A 20,567-nucleotide genomic window follows, 5' to 3' on the forward strand; every position below is an offset into this window, starting at 1 on the left:
ACAAATAAACAAAACAACAAGGAAATAAATAAGCAAGCAACTTACACTAGGCTATCACGGCTATTACACATATTAGATCCATTGGGCATCAAAGTTCGCCACCAGTGCAAATATAGGGAACACAACAGCATATAAACGCCGCAGCAAAACAAGTCCAGAACTGAAACCACTTCAGAAGAGCTCAAGAAACAATATCTTGGGTACCCATAATGCTGGCAAGATGCTTAGCAAGTATATTAACTTTCTCTTGTTTGGCACTTAAGTCCTCCAGCGCTTGCTGTTGCACCAGAAAGTATGCATCTGAATTCTGCAGGGACTTCCTCAGTCCTGCGGCTTCCTGTTGCATAACATCTGATCGACGTCTTTCAACTTGAAGTTGAGACTCAAGAAGCCGAGCTGATTCAGGCAACGAGTTCGAAGACTACATCAAGACAGGACTTTGGGGTTGTCTCAGTGTCTTCAATATAGTTTTTATCAGCTTTCTTGGAGACCAGCAAGGATGTCTCACTATCTTGAACCTTATTTGCATTACTTCCTTTACCATTGCATAACAGGGTACTCTTCTCCAATATTTTATCCGCGTTCTAAAAGAGAAACAAACAAACACATCTCAGGTTTACAATGTAGTATATGAAACTCATTTTGGTAAACCAGTTCAGTAGTAAGGTGGACAGCATAACAACATGAAACAAACATATATCTATGTACTATGGTCACTGTATGGTCTATATCATTCTAGTTTATGTTGCCAAATCAAGATAGATACAGTTCGAATCATATCTATTTAAGACAAAGTAACATAGACAGAATATAAGTGTGGGAAACTACACATCAATAACAACACTTGTAATGTGCATGGCATTAGAACATAACTGTTTATTCAATTGAAACTGAAATCAACATAGAGCAAGTTACAACAGCAAACAACCAAACACGTTGAAGAAACGGGTTTAAAACATACCTGTTGCGCCATTGGAGTTACAATTGCATCCTTCAAATTTGAAATTGGTTGGTATCAGTAAATACAGTGATGCAAGAGCAAAGTAGTATGAACCATAGCAATGGAACCTAATAACCTTAGAACAATTCTTCTTCTGCTTTAAGCGTTGACTTCGGGTTCGGAGTGGTGGTCCTCGTGATTTGGGCACTTTAGTAGCCTTACTAACTGCTCGTGTTTGGGTGCTTTGTGGTGGAGACGGTGTTGTGTTAACAGGAACTGGGTGTCTATCTTCTGGGGTTAGGGTTAGAAGGGGTGTAGCTGGTTTTCTGTCCAACTGGGTAGGGGTACAATCTGCATGAGTGTGGGTTATGTGTGGTGGGGCTGGTTCTTGGGCAAGTACAATCATGGTTCTATCTGCATCGACAGGTAGCACGATCTTTTCTGAAGACCGTGTTTTTACTCCCACAGATACTGCTATCACTCCCTCCAATTGAAATGGCTGATAAACCAGAAAAGTAATTGAATGTACAGACATTGTAAGATAGACAGGTGCAATGGATAGTAGGGAAGAAAATAGGGCATGAAATAATTCACATTTATGTTGTCTAAGCAAACAGAATAGCAGGACATAATTTCACATATATGATGGCTAATTAAACAGGATAGCATGACACAATTTCACATGTATGATGGATAACTAAACAGGATAGAATGACATACTTCAAAATATGATGACTATGTAAACAGGATGACATGATATAACAATACAATGTGTCTATTAAAGTGGTTGGCATGCCATAAATCACAAACATGCCGTCGATGGAAACATGATGGCATGATATAATTCACGGATAGAATGACATAATTTAAAATATGATGACTATGTAAACAGGATGAGATGATATAACTATATTATGTCTTTAGAAAATGGGTTGGCATGCCATAATTCAGATACATGCTGTCTATGTAAACATCATGGCATGACATAATTCAAATATATGATTTATATACTAAGGAAGTGAGCAGAGGGCAATCGCATATATGATGTGTCAACTAAGGAGATGGCATTCAATATTCTGTATATGATGTAAAAACTAAGCATTGCAATACAACATATGCATTATATGAGTAATATAACCCTGCCAAGTTTGAGCATACACCTCAGGGGGATAATAGGACTGGTCATCTGCCTCTGAATCCTCCTCTGAAGAGCTATCTGTAACCAGCAGATATCTGCTTCAGCAGGTAGCATTGTCTGCTCTGAAGACCTTGTTTTCACTCCAGATTTCTCCATCACCAATTCAAATGGCTGATGCACAGGAAGAGCAGTTGAATATACAAACATTGTCGACAAAAGCAATGAGAAATACAAAAAAAGGGCGGCATGATATAATTCACATATATGACGCTTGCCTAAACAACATTGCATTGCATAATTCACATACATAATGCATTGCAACAAGATAACATTGCATAATTCACATATATAATGTCTTGCAACAAGATGGCATTGCATAATTCACATATATGGTAATTAGACACTAAACAGGTGGCATTCACACAAAGCATGTCTAAACTAAGCAAATGACATAGCAATGCAAGATACCATACGCACGATATGAGCAACATAACCCTGCCAAGTTAGGGCATGCACCTCGGGGGGCAAATATGACTGGTCATCTGTCTCTGAATCCTCCTCTGAGGAGCTATCGGTAACCAGCAAGACATGCGCTTCGTCAGATAGCATTGTCTGCTCTGAAGACCTTGTTTCCACTCCAGATTTTTCCATGACCGTGCCGAATGGCTGATGCACAGGAAGAGTAATTGAATGTACTAAAATTGTTGACAAATTTAACACGTAATAAAAAAATGGTGGCATCACATAATTCACATATAAGATGACTGGCTAACTAGGGTGGCATTGCAAAATTCACATATATGATGCCTGGCTAGACAAGATGGCGTTGCATGATTCACATATACGATAAAGAAACTAAACAAATGGCATTGACACAAAGCATGTCTAAACTAAGCAGATGACATCTTTAATGTATACAGTAAGCAATGCAAGGCACCATATGCATGATATTACCAACATCATCATGCCAAGTTAGAGCGAAGACCTCATGGGGTAAATAGGAGTGGTCTTATCCTTCTGAATCCCCCTCAGAACAATTATTTTCCTCTTGATTACGGTCCGAAATGGGTGGAGAGGGGGCTGCCTTTGCGCCCACCATGGAACGACGTCTGCATGAAATTTTATTGCCACGCAATGCTCGTCTCTTTTGCTCTACATGATCAGTTCCATTTTGTACAATAACTGGCATGCATAGGAATAAAACATAGTGAGATTATGTAAGGAGTGCATGCACAAATCCAGAGTGATGGTAGCAAACTGTGGATAGACCCAAAACCAATGATAGCAGGCAGATAATAGCTTTAGTTAAAAAATACAGATAATGGCTCCTTTAATTTTTGTTTGCACCCAACATGAAACATAGTAGACACCGGAGATTAACCAGATAGTAGACAAATAGTACTGATTGTTACCCCAATATGTACCCCACAACCATTTAAAAACTCAAGTTTCAGCATTAGTTTGGACCTGACTCGGAGTCTAATAGGTGAACACGACAATAATGTGGCATGTCATCATATTAAGCAACGCATAACGTAAGCAGACATGAAAGAGTGCGACCTCTCTTGCGGACCCATGTAGTCCTCAAGGTCATCTACTCAGTTGATGATGGTAATGCAGTTGCCATGGCTGCCAGCGGCGGGGAAGAAGATCTGAGGTGGCGAAAGATAGTCTGGAGAGCGGATCCCTGCTGTGGTGAACCCTTCCATCATTGGAGCAGCTGAGCTGGGGTGGAACACAGTGCCACAGGAGCAGGACAAACCACATAAGGTTTTCTTTGACACATATCTGTAACAGAAGTAATTGAGTAAGGGTTTGTTTGAATTTGAGGATTCTAACAATGCAGGAATAGGAAATAGAAAGGAATAGGATAGGAACGCACGTGCAAAACAGAGAATTTAAAAACATAGGATTTCTGCCAATCTGGGTGTTTGATTAGTAATAATTGGAAGATCACACGATGCAAAAAAGCATGGTGAGATTAAGTCAAACCACAAGAAAATGTACGGTTATAATGCTATTATGCTACTATCTCTTAGTCTTGTGCTTGATGAATAGGAATATGAAAAGGAGGAGAAGTGGAAATTAGAATTCCTACGGTTTTTCTTTCAAGGAGACACTAAAGGAACAAATCCTACAGTTTTCCTTTGCTCCATTCCTTTGCACCAAATTCATGAAAAGTAGTACCATAGGAAACTTTCCAATTCCTATGTTTTCATTCACTTTTCCTTTCAAGCACTGGCGATTCTAGTAGGCAGGCTTGAGCAAGGAAAATCCTACACTAAAAATGTTTTTGTGCTACTTCTATTACTTTGGACCCAGGCCACTACCATACTAGCTCAACTCCCAGGCCCATCGACAAATGCACAGCTCAAACGCACAGAGATAAATAATGATGGCATTTAAGAGAGTCCATCACGGATAGCTAAGTTGCCTGGTATCTCACTGCTTGTCATATAGTAGGATAAAACAATCGTATTTCCCATTACTACGAGTGCTCAGTGGATAATATATATAACATGTAGAGTAAAAAAGAGATGCAACAAGTGTACAACCTCTTTGGCGAAACCATGTCGATCTCAGCGTGATTGGATTGGCCGGTGAGGATGCTCCGGCTGACTTTGCTGTCGGAGGAGGGGAAGAAGATCTTAGGCGTCTGGAGATGGAGCCCGAGGTACTGCTCCACTGTGATGAAGGGTTTCGTCGTTGGATCAGCTCCGGTGAGTTGTACGACGCCGAGGCTAAAGCAGGACAAGAGAGGCAACGAACAATGTTAACCTGAGTGGAATTCTAATAGCATCTCCAATACATGACGTAAAATACATAACCACAAAGTGCTAGATGTAAAATACATCAGCTGCTCATCTCTGAACTTAACTGTCGAAATTGAACTTAACTGTCGAAACTGAACTTAACTATTGAAACTGAATTTTGTTGTCGAAACTGAATTTTGCTGTCGAAACTGAACGCACTAGCAAGGTGAGGCTACATGTCGGTCGACTGACTTTTTCATCCCTGGTCAGTCGATTTTGCAGCCGTTGGATATGAAATCAAGGGCATGCGGTTCATCTTCAACCTCCACCCCCCTGAGCCGCCATCCACCACCGGCCAAACAGCAGCCCCCGCCCCGATAACACTCCCCACCGCCGGTCTGCCGCCGTCCCGGCCATCCCTCTAGGCCCCACCGTGCCGAGCTTTTTCTCCGGCGATCCCCACGCCACCGCCCCGCCAACGCCCCGCCACCGCCGGCGACCACCGCCCCCATCCTGAACACTAAGATAGATAGTGGTGTACCTCTCCGCCGAGCCCCCTCCCCACTGCGGCTGGTTCTTCCTTCACCCCCGCGAGCCCACCCCTTGAAAATCGACTGACTCAAAAGTCGATTCAGTCGACTAAAGTGTAGCCAAATTGGAGCAGCATCGCACGCAAGAGCAAGAGCGAGAGCAGCAGCGCAAGCAAGAGCAATAGCAAGAGCAGACCAGGCAGGGGACCGAGAGCAAGATCAGAGCAGTAGCGCGAGCGAGAGCTAAAGCAGCAGCAGCTCCTACTGATGTGGACGTCGCCGCCGAGGGAGCGACGCCATGGAGAAGTGGCCGGCAACACCGCCGTGGATGGAGCCGCGCCGTGTCGGCTCGGGACCGAGCGCCGGCAGCACCGTGAGATCGAATCAAGAAGAAAATGCGGTGATTAGTGTACAACCTCTTTGGTGGCGCCGATTAGGCCGCAGTTTCATCCGAGGAAACGGTGATGATGATGCTCTTTTGGTGGTGCAAGTGAAGATGGCGGTGTGGGAATGGAGGTGGCGCGAAAGACGAGGGGAACATCGGGGCAGCTCCTTGGAGGTGGAGGACGGGGTGGCTGAACCGGCGGGATGATGAGATCGACGACGGATCCTCATCCAGTACGGTGGATGAGGGACGTCGAGGTGTTGCTGTGGACGACATCGTCGGGGAAGAGGATCCGGCTGGGTGGCGGACGGAGCAGGGTGTGGAGTTTCGTCATGGGTTTTCGCGGCCTCGGTGTATGAATGGGTGGGCGGATGGGATGGCAGTGAGGAACCATGGCTTAGAGACGCGCTTGTCCGAAATGTGGGGTAAGTTACGAAGTACCCCCCACCAATTTGAGGCGGTTCTTTCGGTTCAGGAGTACCATGGGCATTTCGTGTGTCGGGATTTCACACGAGGTGGGAGTTTTCGCGCGTGTTGTATTTTCAGAATAGCAAGGCGCGGGTTGAGATGGAGGGAGTTGTCGAAGCACAATGAGACAAAGATATATCTTAAATATTTTGGGCTAACAAGGCGCGGGTTGAAGAGGCGGGAGTTTCATAGCACGATAGACAGAGACTCTAGCTTCAATTTTCGGCATAACAAGGCGCGGCTTGAAATTTCGGAAGAACAAGCTTAACGTGTACCCAAAAAAATACAATTTGCACCTCAACATGCACAACACACACACAAACACCATTTAGACTAGAGTAAGGTACATGTGCATTGCACGCATGAGATTTGGCAACCAAATTATGAATAAATACCACATTATAGCATGCAAGCTTTGAGTCATATATGCATGATGTAGATGTTCGTTTAATTATTATAGTTCATTTCATTCAAAATCATCTAGTTTTTATAAGAAAGCTAATCTATTTTAAGATTCATGGAATTGTGCATTGTAAGAAATAAAGTAAAAACAAATAATGGCAAATCATGTAGAAAAACATTTGGGCAATTCTGATACGGAAGATTCTAGAACAAATAAGAAGTGCTTGTGTTTTGATGTGTGTGCATTATGCTTAAGTTCAACCATGGAGTCTTCTAGATTATACATGTGGTGAAATCTGGTGGAATCTAGATGATATCCAACGGCCAATAGTGCTCAAATTTGCCATTTTGGACCATCGGATTCGCCTCATCCAACGACCATCTTTCAAAGTTAAAGTTACCCGCACATAATATAAAAAAATATATAATATAATATATATATAGGGGTATAGATATAGATATGTGATGCGAAAGACGCCCATCATCTCCAATTAGAATAATGTGTCCATGCACGGATGCGACGTGGCCAAATGATGTATGCCATCGGTATCTCAAATTCAAATCAGTCTGACCTTGTGCAATGTGTATACATTACAACATGATCGTTTCCAAACCACACTGCGCAGATCTCCGTTATATTCATGCATGCATGAGTTTCAAACATCAGGATCTCTTATTCAAATATTTGAATACAACTTTACATTGATTATGACCTCACCTATTCTTTTACACCCACACAGTAGTCTTCTCTTTATAATTGTACCACTAACTTTCTCTCGTGCATGCATGCACACACACTACCAGTCGGCATTATCCATCGCACGCATGCAATCTTTTTCTTTAGGTCGGTCTCCCATGAAGGCACACACCCACACACATCACCCTCTCAATCATATCGGGCATTCTTTATCTCTCACGCGTGCATGCGCAACGATCGATGTTCCTCTATGTATGTGTGTATATAGCTAGGTCTTTCATAGTTTTCCACACAAAGCGATCAATCGATATATCCAGTGAGGTCTCACCCTCTTTCCCACGTCCACATCGATCAATCTATACCTCTCTATATATGATTAACATATATAGCTAATACACCCACATTAATTATATATCCAACGTCCTCCTCTCATCATCCATGCCTTCCGCTTCATCTCTCAGACGCGTGCAGAATGGCGAAGACAGGGGCAGTAAGGGCCCTGCCCCCCCTAACATCACTATATATCGAGGCTAATATGAATGTGATCATTAGAACATTGCTGCTAAAAAGGTTCAATTTCATGAATTGACCCTCCTCGTAAAGGATTAGCAATGCTTGGCCCCCTGGCTCATTTATTTTTCATGGCTCCGCCACTGCGTGCAATGGCGCACGTGTTCGCCCCCTCTCTCCAAATATCGATCTCGCACTTGTGCATTCCTTCATAGTCTCCCTCCACTCGGCCCCTCGCACCATCTTCTAGCCCCCCATCGGATTTTGCCACATGTACAATCTAGCAGACTCCATGGTTGAACTTAAGCATAATGCACAAACCTCAAAACAACAGTGGTTCTCTTTTGTTCTAAAATCTTCCGTATCATAACTGCCCAAACTTTTTTTCTAGTTGAATTGCCATTATTTGTTTTTACTTTATGCTTTACAACGCACAATTCCATGAATCATAAAATAGATTAAGGGCTTCTTTGATTCAAAGGATTCTCAAAGGAATTTTGGAGGATTCTAATCATTAGGAATTTTTCCTATCTTGGTTGTTTGATTCGTAGGATTGTAAACCATAGGAATTTTTCCATATGATTCATTTGCACTAGATTTCATAGGAAACATCCCATCCACTCAAACCTCTTTGAAAGAATTCTGCGTTTTTTCCATGCATAGTCAAACACTCATACAATCTTGTAGGATTCAAGACAACATTCCACTATAATCCCATGTTTTTCCTATTCCCGCGTTCTTAGCTTTCTTATAAAACCTAAGAGGGTGCTTGGATCCAAGGGACTTATTTTAGTCTGACTAAAAATAGTCTCTTTAAGAGACTAAAGTTCCAAGCACCCCTGACTAAAGAGGGGCTAAAACTAGTCTTAAGACTAATTTTTTTAGTCAGGGGTACCCCTACTAAAATGTGGATTAGTCCTCTCTCCCCTCATTTAACTCCTCTCCTTTAGCACGGGCGAGTTCTGGATTGGAGGGTTTGGAGGATAATAAATGCTTATTAACTTGATTTTAGTCTCCTTAGTATTTGGATCCAAGCATGGATGAGGCTAGCATGTTTTAGTCTCACTACTTTTAGTCATGGGACTAAAACGTATCCAAGCACCCTCTAATTGATTTTGAATGAGATGAACTATAAGAATTAAATGGAGGGCTACATCAGGCATATATGACTTAGAGCTTACATGCTATAGTGTGGTATTTATTCATAATTTGGTTGCAAAATCTGATGCGTGCAATGCACGTGTACCATACTAGTACTTCGAGTATGTGAAAAATACGTAAATTAGAATACCAATGGCACGCTACACAGTGTCTCTCTTATAGTTCATGAAGCCACGTGGCACATGTGGAGGCATTGTCGCGACCTCCTTGCATGGATTGATCACAATGACGTGCTGCTGGTTCTAGAAGAATGTACCTGTCCTCCTTGAGCCTATTGGCGGTACATGCACGAAGCAAAGATGTGCACGCACGCCACACACGCACTCATTCCCTCGCACGCACACGCGGGTACACGGGTGGACGCAATTTTGTACCAAGATCCATCCCATGTGATAATTTGACACATGTAAAGTCGTTCACTTCATTGATGGTCAATTAATACAGCACATGCAAATTGAGTGGACATGAGGGCGGAAGAAAGACATTATGACTCCACTGCGCGCATGCGAGTAGTTAAACCGTGGGTTGCTAGTAGTACTTCCATTGGTCTCCTTCGTATTTTGTGCCAATTTTTGATAGTAACATTATATTTACGCATTTGAGCAGTGTAGTACTTGAAATTTATGTTCCGCTAAACTCATCGGGAGCCGTTTTGGGCCTCGAAACCAAAACCATCAATTAATCTTTACCTTGTTCCCATCACATTCAAAAGCCTGCTCACACCTACTAGTACGTACCAAACCTGAACGTGTTCCCACTATGCAGGTATTAGTTCTAGTGCTAGTAGTTAGGTTATAAAAAGGGGAACTACCTATAACCGAAAATTAGTCTGCCTTTCCTCCTCATAAGTCCCTTCATCGCCCATCGTTGCCATGGCCGGTGAGCAGAGCTCTAGGTCAAGAACTACTCGTAACAAGGGAGCGGCAACCAAGGCTGCGAAAAAAAGAGGGCTCGCCGCCACGCAGAGACCTCGAAAGATCTCTCACGGGCAGGCGATGGCTCCCAGGAGCGCCCTAGCCGCGAAGGTGAACATGCCGAGCCGGCGGAGCTGGAGTCATTGTCCCTCGACGGCATGCCCGATCAGCTCAATAAGCACCTCAACAAGCAGAAGGAGTTCATCCAAGGCTTGATGGAGTTGGTGAAGGAGAGCCTTGACGACATGCCCGCTGAGCTCAATCAGCAGGGGGAGTTGACCGCCGGCTTGGTGATGCTGCTGAAGAAGAGCATTGCCTCGGAAAAGAAGGCGACCAGCGAAATCCTGCGACTTCAGGAGGACAAGGCGAAGCTCTGCCACGAGATCGACCTGTTGAAGGAGAAGAACACCGGTTGGAAGAAGCTGCATGAGAATAGTAGTACCTCGATGAAAATGCTGCAGGCCCTCGTCATGGAACAGAAGGAGGAGTTGGCGAAGCTCCGCATCGAGCACCCGGCTGCTGTCAAGGTACGTAATGCCGCCGTGGAATAGATGATAAAGGCTCGCATCGAGAAATCGCGCGTCATGGACAGAATAAAGAAGATGGCGGAGGAGACGCGCAAGGAGATGGAGGTCGTGGAGGCGATGAAGAAGCAGTTACGACTCTGCGGCGAATTAGATCATTTGGGGTGATAATCTTCCTTCTTGTTTTGCTGCTGTGTTTCATCTTTTGCTTTGGGTGTTTCGCCGCACGTGTCACGTTCTCTGCGAGGCATGAAAAGAATAATGGTTTTTTTAGGGAATGAATAGAACAATGCTAAAATGAGATGACTAGCAAATTAGATCATTTTTTATTGCCATATGGCACTGGGCTGCCGTGTTTCTTGCTCCTCCGTCGTAGTACTACTCCAGTGGAAAACTTGAGTATACCGCATGGTTCTTTGCTCCTCCTTGATCAGGTCATCGGCGCATTTATACAAGCAGCCAAATCACAAGGCCCCGCCTTCCAGCAGTAATGAGCCGTCAAATCACAAAGGCCCTCACCTCTCATGAAACCGACCAAGCTAGACTGCCCCGCCCTCTAGCCTTTTAAAAAATGTATACTTTTGTACAACAGTAGTATCGATGGATTGTGCCATGGAGCAAAACTTGAAATTAAGAAAAAAAAGTGGTACATATAGAGACCGCTCGTCGCCAAATTATGCATATAGTACTATTAAAAAGGCTAGTCACAATAATAGTGTCCAGCACAACCCACCCCTCAAATAAAACTAAGCACCCTGGAATTCTTTGACAGAATTAAGCACCCTGAAATTCTTTGACAACTAAACTGCTGACTATATGATGTTGGCCATATATATTGTACGTATATAATGTGAAGAAACGAGTGGTAGTACTATACCAACTAAAAGATGAAATGTAAGAAATACTAGTATGTACGTACTGAAGAGTTAAAGTAACAAGAAGAAACATAACATAGTTCTGCTGGGGGCTCAGCACAACACACCCCTCAAATTAAATTAAGCACACCTGAAATTAAACTTTGCAACTATTCCGGTAGACACTTCATTAGAACCACCATGAGCAACGACACTGCTACCTTACTCGGAGTCCTCGTCCACGTCCTCGATTTCGTCCTTGTCCCTCTTCCTCTTGGCCGATACTTCTTTGCTTGAACCGCCAACTTGGCTGTTGCTCTTCATCCAACCCTTGTAGATAATGAAATAAAGGTAGCCATCCATTGCAGCGTAGTGGATGTGGTCTATATCTAGTACATTCCGCTACCATGCATGACGATGAAACGCGTATGGAGGTTTCTCCAGTTTACCGTACGAAGGATGAACCATGGCTCCTACCAAGGTCAGCATTGAAGGCTGACGAGAGGACACCAGCCAATTCTTTTGGAGGTCGAAGGTGTTGCCTACAACAAGGCCTACCCGACGCAGGACTTCTTTGTCGTTACCAAAGTCTACAGTAACGAATTTGACTAGGTTGCTCTCGAGGAAGTCCTTAAAATCCTGGCACTCAACATCGGCATGGCATATGTGGTAGACCAAGCATAAGTCATGCACGCAAACCTGGATCATGGCGGGCTTCTTCCTCTCTTCGTTCTTTAGATCCTTCTCTCATCCCACGACTGTAGTGTACTCAACATCTAGCCCAGCGACCCACTCATCATCTGAGTCTTCGAACATGCGTCTGAAGCGAGAAAGGCATCCTTTCACCGTCACGGAAGAACGGGTGTAGATGACATCAAACTCATTGCCGATGATGGTTCTAACCTTGTACTCACCGCCGATCGGGGAGATTTGGGACGCCATGGATTTGGGAGGAGGGTTAGGATTACTGGAACTGCCGTAATGTGAATGGACGGGACGACTAGGAGTGAACCGCCGTAGTATTAAAGGACATGCGGGGACGAGTAGGAGCGAACTGCCAGCGTGCGAACGGCAGGGTAGTGGATTTCCATTCTCCCATGATACGGGCTTCCGAGAGCCCTTGGATCTGAGATCGAAAAGTTGCATGGCGTGATTCTAGACCTATGGGTGAATATCCTATCCTGGAGGGTTATTCTGCAAGTTTTCAGCAACTTAGCATGCGACCGTTTGATCTCAGATCCAAGGGCTGCCAGCAGCCCGTATCATGGTCGCGCCTACCACGACCGTCACGTTGCTCGCGCGGTCATGCCCTTGGAGATTTAACACGGTGTGTTAGGCTATCTGATGTTGGCATGTCATACATAGTCATCACCTAGTCACTCATACTACAACAAGGTTGGCTATAAGTGTATTTTTTTACTCCTCTCTATCTCTTTCTTCGTACTCCCTCCATCCCATAATATAAGAATGTTTTTGACACTAGTGTAGTGCCAAAACACTAGTGTCAAAAACGTTCTTATATTATGGGACACAGGGAGTACTAGTATTTATTGCATTTTCCAAGGAGTGACCTCTTCCAATGAAATGGTGTTGCTAAGTTTGCTTCATTTAATTAGCTATAGACTCAAAATTGTCTTTTCACCTTGGTACACGTGCTTAGCACCGTTTCTTCCTTGGGTCACCAAACTAGTCTCTCTCTTCTTGATTAACTTGCCACATCAGACTTTATGCCTATATGGCAAGCTTAAGCACCTGTAGGAGCAAGTAAGGTGCCCGTCTGTTGCACGGAACAATGAAATGCATTGATCGGGGTGTTGTTTATTTTGACAAAGGATGTGGGGGTCATCTCATGTGTAACAGGTATCGATAGGTTTCTTCGGATATTATTTCATCTCTAGAGCTCAAAAACATCCGGGTGAAATAGATAAAAAAGTATCTTTTGCAAACAAAATCGTTCAATTATTCAACCTGCATCCAAAACTTGTGAAGAAATAACTCTTATTGTGCTTTGCAGGAAATGGTTCATCATAAGTCTTTCACTGGTACTGTAGTAAAAATTCATACATGGAAGATTCTAGACTAAACCATAAATGGATACACTTTTATTCATGCGCGATACTCCAATAGAGCAAGATCATGCATGGAAGTCTCCACATGCTTAGATAGCGGATTACATTGAGCGAAGACTAATGATCAACATTTAACTTAGTAATGCATATGTCCAGGTGAACCTCCTTGGAGTCCCCATGCACATTGTTGGGGGGTCAAATAATACCATGTGTGTTCCATGTCCACATCGGCGGGAAGGTCCCAGCTCGGCAGAGTCCAAGTCAGCTTGACGTAGCCCGTGTCACCGCCCACGGACCTCCGAGGGGTAGTAATAGTGAGCACGCACCCATACATCAGCCACGTGTCAGTGTCAGCGTCAGCGGCGTCGCCCCTGACGCACACTACAAAGATGTGGCGGCGGCCAAGAGGAAGACGCTGCCGTCCTCCTCTGAGACTAGCAGGCGGCGCTGATCCTCCAGCGACTCCGGCACGGTGAACGGGTAGCACGTCTCGTACTTGATGTTCTTCGCCAAGGGCCAGTAGTGATCGATGCACGCCTGCGTCAGGTGATGCACGATGTCTGCCAGCGAGCCCCAAAACGGCACCAGGCACTCATAGCAGTAGATGAAGGGCTCCTTGGAGGCATCGACCAGGCCGTCCATGAAACGGGAGTGGCTGTAGGGGATGTTCTGCCAGTTGAATATATGAGCAAGTTACTATGAGATTTACTACAAAATAAATCATGACGGCTATAACAGAGATTAAACTAATCATGCGGACTAGCATAGTAGATGAACAGATCGAGTGGCTGTAGGGGACGTTGCAGCCGCCGAATGGAGCGCGGTAGTAGCCCATGAAGCAGTAGATGGTGCTCCTCCTTGGTCTCTATTCTTATCTCTATCTCTACTACTCTTCTTTGTTTTTTATAATATACTAGTTGTAGTTGTCAAATCGAATAGTACTGCGCCGTCCACTGCACGCCCGGCTGAACACGCCTCCTCGCCTCCATTAAACCCGCATGCAAACCGAGAAACCTACTCCGGACCGCGGGAGGAAATTTGCCGGTTGCCGCGGGAGGGTTATTCTGCAAATTTTCAGCAACTTAGCATGGGACCGTTTGATCTCAGATCCAAGGGCTGCCAGCACCCCGTATCATGGTCGCACCTACCATGACTGTCGCGTCGCATGCGCGGTCGCGCCCTTGGAGATTTAACATGGTGCGTTAGGCTATATGATGTTGGCATGTCATACATAGTCATCACTTAGTCACTCATACTACAACAAGGTTAGCTATAAGGTTGGCTATAAGTCTATTTTTTTTACTCCTCTCTATCTATTTCTTCGTACTCCCTCCGTCCCATAATATAAGAACGTTTTTGACACTAGTGTAGTGCCAAAAATGTTCTTGGGACACAGGGAGTACTATTATTTATAGCATTTGCCAAGGAGTGACCTCTTCCAATGAAATGGTGTTGCTAAGTTTGCTTCATTTAATTAGCTATAGACTCAAAATTGTCTTTTCACCTAGGTACATGCGCTTAGCACCGTTTCTTCCTTGGGTCACCAAACTAGTCTCTCTCTTCTTGATTAACTTGCCACATCAGACTTTATGCCTATGTGGCAAGCTTAGTACCTGTAGGAGCAAGTAAAAGTATGTACAATAGTGCGCTTTACATGGCATTTTTGCATATGTGGAGGAAAGAGAGACAAGGAAAAAGTGGAGAAGTGGGCTCTCATGCAAGACTAGCCTCTACTACATGGTGGAGCATTGGGAGAGGCACCTGTATGGAGGTGGTCAGGAATCAGGAGACTCACGCCGGTCGTAGCGCCGCAGTTAAAATGATAATGGCAAGTCAAATCACGGGGCCCCACCTGTCCAGCAGTAACGCACTGGCAAATCACACAGCCCTATGTTTGCAGCAGCCTACTCCCTCGTCTTCTCGCGTCTCTGTCGAACCAACTAGGCGGAACTGCCCCGCCGCCTACCGCGCAGGAAAAGCCCCGCCCTCGACTTTTAAATAGTATACAGTATACTAATTTTGTATCCATGGATTGCGCCCGAGCCATGGAGCAAAGCGTCTAGAAAATGGCGGTACACATGTACGGAGTATACAGCACGCCCATCGCGTTCGCGTCGCACCCTAGACGGTGGTCGGTCTGGCACGCTGCTCTCCGAATGGAACGTGCGTCATATTGCGTTCGCACACACATGTGGGACGGAAATTGAGAACCGACCATAGGCACACTCCCCGGCCCCGCAAGTCGGCTGACTTAAAAGAAGAGGGAGACGAGCGATAGTACTAGAGAAGTGTTGTACTACGTTGGTGCCTGGACGATCCCTGCAAGACACGGAAGATCAGTTTGTCCGTGCATGTGACCAGACTCCAGCAGACACGCTTGGATTGGATATCGTCTATATATCGTGCAGGCTGTGTTGTACATGGATGTAGTTGTGGTGAGAAATCTAAAAAAAGGTTTTTTGTCATCTCGCAAAATTAGGTGTCATGTGCTTCGGATCACTGCGAGGGTTAAACAGCGACAACTGAGTTGGGCTAGTCATTGGGGGCACATGCACGAACAGTGACTACTCAGCTGCCATCTAGGTCAAGCCGGTTATGTTAATTAGGACATCTATCAACGGACCCCTTTTCTACGAGTTTATCTTTAATTTGAGCTTTGTTCCTCGTCTAGTTTGTTCGTCGGGATTCATGTTGTCTCCTTTGGGTAGTGATGTTAATGTTACGATTTCTTGTCATGTGGCATTTTTCATGTTATATGTTATAATCCGGCGCTTCAGATCAAAATGACGACAATTGCGCCTCCGGGCCACGTGCATGAAGACTTCTCGACAGTCATTGACGAGGTCAAGCCAACTCCTGTAGACAAAAGAAAACTAGTACTACTCCACTATATAGGCAGGAGCCTCCGTGCTTGCTTGCTAGTGTTGCTCTCTTCACACTGTCTCGGCCTCTCCAGATCTAAACACGACAGCGGTGTCCACACACACACTCTCTCTCTCTGCTCACCGCTGGTCACAGATCCAGCCAGATCCTCTCCGTCGGGGAAGGTGAGAAGGTGCAACGTTCACGCAGTCGTCCTCGGCGACGGCTCTTATCCACTGCTAGGCGCGTCCCGATCAGCCTGCCTTGTCGTTCTCTCCCAAGCACCGCTGGCAAGGGAGGGCCTCCGACCCCTTCTTCCTCGCTGTCATAGTGTGGGCAGATCGGGCCTCCCACCGCCCACCTAGCGACATCCCGGCGACCATCAGGTATAACTTCCTTCGAAACCGGCCTTGCTCTACTTCCCGAGCTCCTGACATCACTGCATTTGTATCTTTTACTATTTCTCAGGCCCCCTCGTAGATAGGATCAATCGGCTGTTCGAAAACCACCTAATTTTTTTACGTTTAAGAGGTAAAACTAGTTCATGCACTTGAATCTAGTACTACTTGGTTCAAACAAGGAAGAAAGGGGGTGGGGTGGGGGAGGATTTGTTACCTGAATCTAGGACTTGGTCGAAAGAGGAAATAATGGGGGCGAAAAGTAGCGGAGACTGGCTATCCAAATGGTCTCTAGGTCTAATAGGGAAATAAAGGGAAACGCAGTACAAACTCAATATAAACCCGATCTATTGGTTGAAAAAGGAAAGAAAGTGGGGACTGGGGGACAAGTCAATAGAGTAAGTCCAACACTAGATTTGCTAGCCTCACACGGTATAAGGTGGCTATACCGAACAAAAATGGGACCAACCCAGATATCCTATTCTCATGTTTGTTGCCCCGAGCCACTCTTATGTAGTGCCACTGGTAAAATGTAGCAGTCGCACTGTTAAAAGTAAGGACACGTTAAACAAATGTTGTTTTCAATGTAATGCCTCCAGTAATATGAATCAATGGCACTTCTTTACATGTCCTGCTAAAATTTCCCATTAAGATAAGTTGGTTCTTTTCGTTAGAAATGCAACTGTCCTGGTCCGCCTACTCTCCCGTGCCCAAAGTAATGTCGTATTTAACGGTTGGGATAGTTAATCCTAATGCCCACACTAATATCTAGCAATGCCACTGCTTTAGAAATTGCTACTGTCCTTGTAGGATTGCCATTCAGATAAGGAACATGATTCTTTTCATTTGATGCATGTTTCATCAGTTGTTAGTCACCCTCCTTTTCACCTTTTTTGTGCAAACAAAGATATACATTTCATTCTCGATCTTAGTTGAACTGCATAAACGATATCCAAATTATAGTTGAGCATTCCAGGAGCTTCACAACCAACCTTGATGTTGCTCAATTTTATTGCAACTAATGAAGAAGAAGCTCTGTGGGTTTCATTTTCTGATGGAAATGGAACCGGGGATGGAGCCCTTTTCTTAAAAAAAATTGAAGAAGAAACTGCTAGCTCACGGGACATTACTTCATTTTAGGTGAACTGCACCAAAAGGTCTCATGAATTGAATCATCCATGTTGGTGACTGAAAGAGCCAGCTTCAGCATCCCAGTCTAAGCACCCCCGGCCTCCATCCTTGCGACGCACGGTACACCTCGTTTGCCACCTGCTCGACCCTAGTGTCACTGATAAAATGAAGTAATAATACAGTTAAAATAGAGCGAGTGTCATCTCTATCATTTCATTTCCAATGTAGATAAAGAAAGTGCTTCTCTTTGTTAAAGTATGTTTCATCAACTAGTCCCATTGTTAATGTTTAAGCGTTTCGGCAAACTGGGGTGCTTAATTTTAGTTGATATGTACAAAAATAGAGATTTGAATGTCTCAAGGCGCCTCCTTGTACTACCGCTGTACACTGATGTTCATCACCGGCAGAAGGTGTATCTAGGAGACTTGGGACGATGTCCAGTATGAGGCGTACAGTATGAGGCGTCGCAGGGCCCATCTCGCCCTCACAGCATGGCATACTATGATACTATCGCAATATTTTCTTCTATTTATTTTGTGTGTTTCATCAACTAGTGCCACTATAATGTAATCATGCTTTTTCATTATCTGTGCAAACAGGGTTATTCAGCTGCATTTTGGTGGAACTGCACAAATGTACGCATGGAACCGGCATATATGCAGAGTGCGAGGTGTGCCAAAAAATTACCGACACCAACCATGCTGCATGCACGCATTGGCATCCACCACCACCAGTGGGATGTGTGGCGCTCTCTGTGGACGGATCTTTCTCGGCAGCAAATCCTCTAACCAAATACTAGTAGCTTATATTGGCAGTTTTCTAGGGAGTACTCTTTTTTGAAAGAAGCACCAATCTATTTTTCTTTATTTGTACACTGTGTCACAACTTTGACCCAAAGGTCTAGAGCTATTTTAGGGTGATTGGCGTAGTACTTGGAGACTGATTGTAAGCATGATTTTCATTAGCTGTCACACTGATTGTAAGCATGAGCAGGTGGAAGATTAGGTTAGTGTGAAGCTTACCTTAAACCCTACCTCCGCCGTTGAAATGAGGAGAGCGTCGAGGGAACCGTGGAGAACGGCGGGGAAGCGACGTCGCGCCATCCGGCCTCCTCTTGCGGTGGGAGAATGAATACTCCTGTGGCTCCGGCTGGCTCTGCACCCTCACGAACGGCACAGCATACTCGATCTATTCGTTATCCTCTAGGTGCTCGACCTTCGACCTATACGCCCACCACCTTCGCCTGACTGTCGCCTCGGGCGAATCTGTCTCCTCCATCGCCCATAGGAGATACTCGATGAACTCGGAGGACTGCGGCATGACTGCCACCGAGGAGTACATGTACATCGCCGCCCTCATTGCCGTCGTCTCGCTCTTTCGCATACATTGCCACATGGCCTGCACCGTCCTCGAAATCTCCCACTCATTGTCAAACCAACTAAGGATCTCCTTCAACCTGGCTAACTTTGCCTGGTCGCCGCTAGTGATCTGCCTGATTCGCTGCTGCATCCTCTCCATAGATGTCCTTCTGAGTGGTCCAGTGCTAGCTTTGGAAGATGGGAGGAGAGACGGTGGTCTTGCAATAGAGAAGAGGAAGAGGCGAGATGGTGGTTTTGGAATGGAGATGATGGAGAGGAGAGGAGGTGGTTTTGGAATGGAGATGATGGAGAGGAGAGGAGGTGGTTTTGCAATGGAGAAGATCAGAAGAGGGAGAGGCGAGACGGTGGTTTTGGAATGGAGATGATGGAGAGGAGAGGAGGTGGTTTTGCAATGGAGAAGAGGGAGAGGAGCGTGCGGCAGCAATTTAGGATTGGGCGAGAGGGCCGACGCGCTGTGACTGGATCAAAATCAAAATCAATTTACCCTTCAATTAAGAAAGCGACCCAACATTAACTAGTCTCCCTTTTATTCTGGGTCATAATTGACCATGATTTTCACACATAAAATATATGTTATACGTTGCAAAAATAATATAATTTGAAAGTACATTCAGATACGAACCAAACGATACAATTTTTGGTGACATGCATTCACATTTTGCTTGTCAAATACAGTACATGGTCAAACTTTGACCCAAAATACGCAAAACAACAAAAAAAATCCAAGACCAGCCCGCTCTTCCGCTCTTCTCCTCTTAAACCACCGCCGCTCCTCTCCTGTTCCAATCTAAATCCAGCGCCGCTCCTCTCCTCTTCCATTTCAAAACCACCGCCCCTCCTCTCCTATTCCAATCCAAAACCAGTGTCGCTCCTCTCCCGTTCTAATCCAAAACCAGCGTTGCTCCTCTCCTCTTCCATACAAAAACCACCTCCGGCGAGTGAAGGTGTTGTGGATAAGTAGATCGATGGAGGAGTACAACCGATACATGAGGATCGCAGACGGCGACCCTGTGAAGCTAGCTAGGATGTTGGAGATACAGTCTTGGTTTGACAACAAGGACCAACTAGCGGCGACGGTGACATCCATGGCCAAATATCTGCAACAGAGCGAAAAGGCGGCGATACTCCCGGAGGGAGTCGCGCCGGAGTACATAGAGCTGCTCCTCTGGGCCATGGAGCAAATAGATTCACCGAATCCGATCGTGACGGAGCGGTGGTGGGAGTATCGATCCTAGATGGAGCTTCCACCAGAGATTGAAGGATCGAGCATCTACAGGGTGCCGTTTGTGAGGGTGTCCTGCCAGAGCGAGCCGGTGGAGTCTTCGTCGACCGAACCCAACTGCAAGAGGAGAAAAGCAGTTGGCTCGATGATGCTTCCCCGCCATCGTCTCCCTCGTCGTTCACATCGTCTCACGGGGCGGCTGTGTGCCGCCGAGGAATAGTAGGGGGCTC

This window comes from Triticum aestivum, chromosome 3B (genome assembly GCF_018294505.1).
Source record: "Triticum aestivum cultivar Chinese Spring chromosome 3B, IWGSC CS RefSeq v2.1, whole genome shotgun sequence".
In the NCBI taxonomy this organism is placed as follows: domain Eukaryota; kingdom Viridiplantae; phylum Streptophyta; class Magnoliopsida; order Poales; family Poaceae; genus Triticum; species Triticum aestivum.